General features: G+C 31.2%; 1 long non-coding RNA gene across 1 annotated transcript; it reads left to right on the top strand.

Moving 5' to 3' along the window:
* The first annotated feature begins 1,171 nt into the window (after positions 1-1,171).
* Positions 1,172-5,030, top strand: LOC149499006 (uncharacterized). The gene is made up of 3 exons (XR_016322108.1): positions 1,172-3,103; positions 3,876-3,941; positions 4,830-5,030. It is a non-coding gene; the product is annotated as an uncharacterized LOC149499006 (long non-coding RNA).
* The last annotated feature ends 1,751 nt before the right edge of the window (positions 5,031-6,781 follow it).

Genomic DNA, 6,781 nt, shown 5'->3' with positions numbered 1-6,781 from the left:
CTTGTTATCTCTTGGAGTATAGAGAGAATGTGAATGTTAAGAAATTAAATGATCATGAATAGTAATTTTATGATGTAATTAAATTAAGATCTAAAAAAAAAAAAAAGAAAAAAAAAAAAGAAGAGTTGTGAAAGTTCAAAAGATGCTTTAGAATAAGTAATTAAGAATAGGTAGTTAGACAAAAAGAAGTGAAATATTATTAAAAGTAGAAAGATGGAACATGTATACTATTGAAGGTAGGGAAATGGCTTTTAGGTTTAAAATAGTCATCACTATCGGTGATAATTCTAATAGAATATTAAATAAATAATTGATAATGTTATAAACCAACCTTATGAGTTGAGTTAATCGGGTCCTTGCAAGGTGAGTTTTGAGAACTTTGTGGTTCATATATAGTAAATTCATATTCTAAAAAGAGATCAAAGGTAGGAAGTTATTGAATGTCTGGTGGTATACAAATAGATAATGATTTAAGGATTGTAATCCCGATGATGAAAGAACTTAGTACTTATATTCAGAAAGATAGACTTTCTACTGGAGAGAGAGATAAGAAAATTTTGACTTATGTAATTTGATAGCATCTAGTTGGGAAATAGTAATGATTGGGAATAAGAGTTGATAAAAGATCATGGGGGCTTAGCTTGAGATGACAACGAATGTGAATAAATTTAATCTCTTGACGTAAAGCAATTAAAATAAGGAAATTCTATTAATTAGTGCAACTTTTGCAAGTTACTTGTTTTATTGGATAAAGAAGGAAAATTATATTTATGTCCTTAGTAGAACGTAAAGGTAATTAGAGTATTTTCATTTATTAGTAAGCTAGCTGGGTTTTAATTTACTATTTATTTTGGATATTGAAAATTTGTGCAAGAATAAACAAGTGAACTTGAGATAGTTTTAACAACTTTGGTGAGGAGAATACATGCTAGTATTTGAAGACTGAAAAGATAAACTATAGAACTGTTGCATGTGATTACGGGATGGTTTAAGATTATATTTTAATTATATTGGAATGCCAACTCATGGATGTCGATTAGATCATTAATCAATTTAAATTGCTCATGGTTCGATTGAGGTACCGTTTAGAGCGAAAATTATTAATGCATAATGTGGAGTCAATGTAAAGTTATTCCAAATTCCTTAGCAATTGAGAGAAATTATGATTGAATGAATAGAATTGTGTTATAAATGGCAGTTTGCGACTTATCTTATTGTTTAAGGGAAGATTTAAATAGTTAGGTCCATTCGAGAACTGGTACATTGTAACTCTGATGTTGAAGGATTCAATAAGTTGTTAACCTTGTTTAGGGTAAAGAATGTAGAGAGAACATAATTAAGGTTGAGGATATTCTTAGATCGTATAAGGTATAAATTGTACAAATCTTGGAGATGATAGACTTGGAGAAAAGGAATAACTCAATGATATTATTATCTGAATATTCATAGGCATTCATGAGATTAAGAATAAACATAAGACAAAGGACATAGTCTAATCAGGAGTTGAATTATGGGTTTAACATTCTTGATCTCTTACTTAGCTAGAGAAATGTCATGATTTTGTTTGAAATAAGCTTGTAGTAGTGGCAAGAATTTGTTCTCTTTAATTGGAAATGATCAAATAGTACTTAATAGCAGAATTTGATAAGAATCGAAAACTTTCTTGAATTGGCAGCAATCATCTTACTTAATTATGAACAACGTCAATGATTATGAGGGCAAATATATGGAATTGGAGTTGATGGAAAATGGATGAGTCAGCATGTAGGTTTTGAATTTTAAAATAAGGAGTCCAAATTGAGATAGTAGTAAATTTGATTGAATATGCGGATTCTTATATAAGTAAGGTTAAATACTTGGTTTGTGTATGAGTTTCTTATGGAGCGATGATCTTTGCCTATGATAGCTAGTGAGAGAATAAATGACGATACATCAATGTAAGGACACATGATTTAGAGCTAATGAGATTAATAACCCTTACTTAAGCAGAGGTTATAAGTGATTAAAATTCTTACGTGTAAAGGTGAATACTAGTGTCGAATCTGTACTTTAGGTAATGAATATTTGACTTGACTTGACGACTTATAGATATAGTACAACTCAAGTTTAAATTAACTATGGTAATAAGGTAGGTAACTTTGGGGCTAGATTCATCTCATAATCATCCTACCCTCCCTATAAATTGAATTTTCTTCCCATTGGTTTGTCTTCATAATTTAATAAAAATTAATTCTACTGGTCTGACTAACGAACTTAAAAATATTTATCTCATCTTCTTGATTCATCTTCTATCTGCTCAACAGCATTATGTGAGAAGTACAGCCACCATTGTCGTAAACAATTGTTGCATCCTAGTTTCTTGTTATTTTCAAAATTCGAGGACGAATTTTTTTAAGGGGGGGAGACTGAAATAACCCGAATTTTTATTTTCAAAATTTTTCCAATTAAATTTAATGAACCGACAGCCTGGAAATTAATATTAATATTTTAGTGCAACTACTATGAGAAACCGAACCAAAAACCGATTGAAAAATTTGAAAACCAGTTAAAAATCGATGATTTGGGCCGAATCAAACCGGTTCGACCCAAACCATCTAGAAAATTCTCTTTTTCTTTTATCTCCAACGCTAAACTCACTCCCCCTCACCAGCGCACCTCCACTCCATCGCCACTGTCACCACAGCGCCACCGCCACTCCTCCCTCTTCTTCTTCTTTTTCTTCTCCTTCTTCTTCTTCTTCTCCTTCTTCTTCTTTCCTTTCTTCCTTTTTCTTTCTTTTCCTTTCCTTGTGCCTGCGTTCTTGGCGAGACAGAGGCAACGCAGCAGAGCCGCGCGCCACTGCCACTCGGCCACCGCCCCTACTGCAGCTCGGCAACGCAGCAGCTCCTCGTCTCCTCGGCCAGATCGCGTTGCTGTTCCTCTGTCGCGCCTACAGCAGCAGCACAGCCTTGTCAAGCCGTCGCTGCCACTACAGATCGGGCCTCCGCCAGCGTCACAGCAGCTCTGCCGTCTTTCCAGCACGCCGATCGGTCGTCTCCACCTCTCTCCGCCACTGCCAGTCGAGTTCGACCACCGGCAGTTACTGCTTTTTAACCCGACACGCGTAAGAATTTTCGATCTAGCAATAATTAATTAATTAACGTTAATTTAGTTAATGTTATTTAGTTAATGTTATTAGTAGTTAATTAATTAACATTAATTGTGTTAATGTTAATGTTATTTAGATAATGAAATATTAGTTAATTAAATTAGTATTAGATATTAATATTAGATAATGAAATTAATTTTATTATTTGTAATTAATTAATCTAGCTAAGTTAATGTTAGAAATGTTAGATAATGAAATTAATCTTATTATTTGTAGTTAATTCAATTTGGTAAATGTGAGTAGTTAATAGCTTTATAATTTTATTGTTGATTTAATTAAGGTAGCTTAGATATAATGTTATTGTAATGTATAAATTGGATTGTGTGGTGATGTTGAGATTAAGGAGGATGGGAAACTGTTGTTTGATTAATTGCCCGACGGATGGGCCGTATGGATTGAATATTTGTGAAATTGTTGATATTTTAACAGGTAGATAGTCCAATTTTTAGGGGAGATGCTGCCGAAATTTCGGTAGAAAAATAAAATAAATTCGGTATAAAAAAAAATAAATAAATAAAATAAATTTCGGTAGGAAATAAAATAGAAGTCAAAAGAAAATAAAGAAAATAGTGTTCGGTAGAAAAATAAATTTATTATAGAAAATAAATTAAATCTCGAGATTAAATTACGTAGAAGAGTTAGAATATAAAATAAAAATTTTAGAGTGGTAAAGAAATATTTTGTCTGATAGAATTATTTCTTTTTGTGTCATTCTTACTTTGCTTAGATCGCCCGGGTCCATCTAGTACTCCTCCAGGACAGAATCAAAGCTAGAACTTCGCTCTCCATCACTGTGAGTAATAATAAATAATGCATATCAACACTGCATATGCATAACATTTATTCATAAACATTATGTTTTTATTTACATATTTACAATATATTACAAGTATTTTATCATATATATTAAGTTACGATCATTATAATTATACTTATATATAATTGTGCATTTGGATGAAATTGGTGTAATACGTTGAAAGAATTGTTTGATTACTGTGCTTTGTTTGTGTGGAATTAGGATGAAGTGGGTCACCATGGGTTTGTGAGACTGTTTCTGTTATACGGATCCTGATTCTGATTTCTGTTATATTCTGATTCTGTTATATGGATCCTAATTCTGTTTCTGTTAGCCGGGTAAATGGGAGATCGGCGCCCCCTTGTGCACCTGATAATTCTGTTTGTTCTGAAACCACAGGATGGCCGCTTGTTGTTGCGCACCTGAAAATCTAGATTTGATTGCAGCCCGCAGGGTGGCCTCCTGTTGTGAGCGCTTGATGATCTAGATTGGATGGAGACCACCGGGTTGCCTCCTGTTGGTATGAAAAAAAAAAAAAAAAAAAAAAAAAAAAAGAGAGAATGTAAAAACAATGAGAGGGCTGGTCAAGTGAGGATTAGACCGGTCGGCCAGTATGGGGGATCGGCTCCCTGGTGCACATGTGAGAGGATGAGTCATGTGGGAGGACGACTCATCGGGGGTTCGGTGACTCCACTGACTAATTTCCACGTGATGTGATTATTTGAAGGTGATATTGTTTGTGGGTGCTGATGTAATGTCATCTGATTGACTGTTGTGTGTTCATTCAGTAAACTAGGGTGCATTTTGCTTGACTGTATGTGGTGTGTATTATTTATTATTATTCGCTGAGTTGCAAAACTCACCCCCCCCCAACAAACCTCCCAGGTACTAGGAAGCAGCTGATTCGACTGGAGCTCTGCAATCTTCTCCGCAGAGTTATAAATGTAAACTTTATATTCCTGTTATTTAATTTTGGATGTATAAATTATTCTGTTATCAGATTATTCTTGGACTCCGCAGTTATAGGGTTGTGTATGAATATTGGATCTATTGTTAGCATTACACTATAAATTATATATTATGCAACTAGCCGCAGGTGAACCAGTAAGCCCATAATGTGATTATAATTTATTGTGAATAGGCCCCAGGTTATATATTATGTGTTAATCGAGATTGGGCCATATGTTTGTATAGAGGCTTACTGTTTTGATGAAATTGAGACAGATTGAATAATTTAGGCTTACTACGGGCCTCGGGGGCCTTAAGCTTACCTGGGCCCTAGTGCCGGTCCGGCCCACGGAAACGGGTCGTGACAATAATCTAATTTTATGATTTGTATGTTAAGTTAAGACGGTGTATCCGGCACCGAATGTGGCATCCGTCGTCGGGTCTCATGGGACTAGCCAGAGGGTGTTACATATAATCTATCCAAATAGAATAAATAAGAGATAAGATGGTATAAAAACATAATTTGATCTTGGAATATTCAAATAAATAAGGATTAAATATTGTTATTAATCAAAAATTTATTTAGAATATTTGTAATTATTTTTATTCACAAATCAATAGCTTATTATTTTATCTTAGAATATTCAAATAAATAAGGATTAAATATTGTTATTAATCAAAAATTTATTTAGAATATTTGTAATTATTTTTTATTCACAAATCAATAGCTTTTAAAAATAATAACATAATTCAGTGATAATATTTATTTAAAAAATATATAATACTTGCGTGCGAAGCTCGAAAATTTGACTAGTTATTATTAAATGGCTGATGTAATAATTTTAACTTTTGATTTTTTTTATTTTGATATACTATTACAAAAAAAAATTTCGAATTTGATTACCAATAATATATATATGTATTTATTTTTATATATGGTGAGATCTTGGATCAAATGGTTATTTATTTTTGACTTCGTAATAATTCCATTTTGTCAAAAATTCTATTGTAAAAAAATTATCATAATGTTTCATCAAATACTAAATATGTATGATAGTGGTTTGCACCTATTTTTATACATGTAATAATTATAACTAAAAATATTGAATTTTTATATTATTTTTGTAAAAATTAATAAAAAGTATATAAAAAATAAATTATAAATAATCATTCTAACAAGTATGTTGTATTACATGTAATTGAACACCAGTGTATGTATATATATATATATAGATGATAATACTTATAAGCAAGGGTTATTATTATTTTTTTCTATTGCTTTTATTCTTAGCTCTTTGTATTATTAATTTAATTCCTTACTTATACTAAAACATTATTTCTCATTTGTATTTTTTTAAACAAAATTATCTAGTTTTTAAGTATATATATATATATATATATACATTACCTCCGTTCTATAATACTTGTCACATTTGACAAAATAGTTTATTTCAAAATACTTGTCACATTTTATAGTTTCAAAGAATGATAAATATTTATTTTCTTTGTTTACCCTTTTTTTATATGACCAATAATTATTAATTCAATTTAATGATTTTCTTAGAGAATTAGTATTAAATTAAAGGTAACATAATCAATTTACTCAATTTCTTATAACTTAGATAAATTTAATAATTTTCTTAAATGATGTAAAATTTTAAATATTATAAGTATTATGGAACAAAAATAGTATATAAAGTGCGAAGTAACGACGGATATAATTATATTTTCTTGGGATTTTCTTTTCTTTTATCCTTGTCCTGCAACCTTGAGATATTTTCATACAATAAGGGCGGCAGGTTTGTTGGCATGTGAAGCAAAAATTTATTCAGGAGAGAGAATATTTTGTTATGCAACTGTGAGATCAAAGAACCAAAACTTGATGGCAA

This window comes from Jatropha curcas, chromosome 1 (genome assembly GCF_041381405.1).
Source record: "Jatropha curcas cultivar XTBG-Jc1 chromosome 1, XTBG_Jcur_1.0, whole genome shotgun sequence".
In the NCBI taxonomy this organism is placed as follows: domain Eukaryota; kingdom Viridiplantae; phylum Streptophyta; class Magnoliopsida; order Malpighiales; family Euphorbiaceae; genus Jatropha; species Jatropha curcas.
This window is presented reverse-complemented; position numbering and strand designations above follow the sequence as displayed.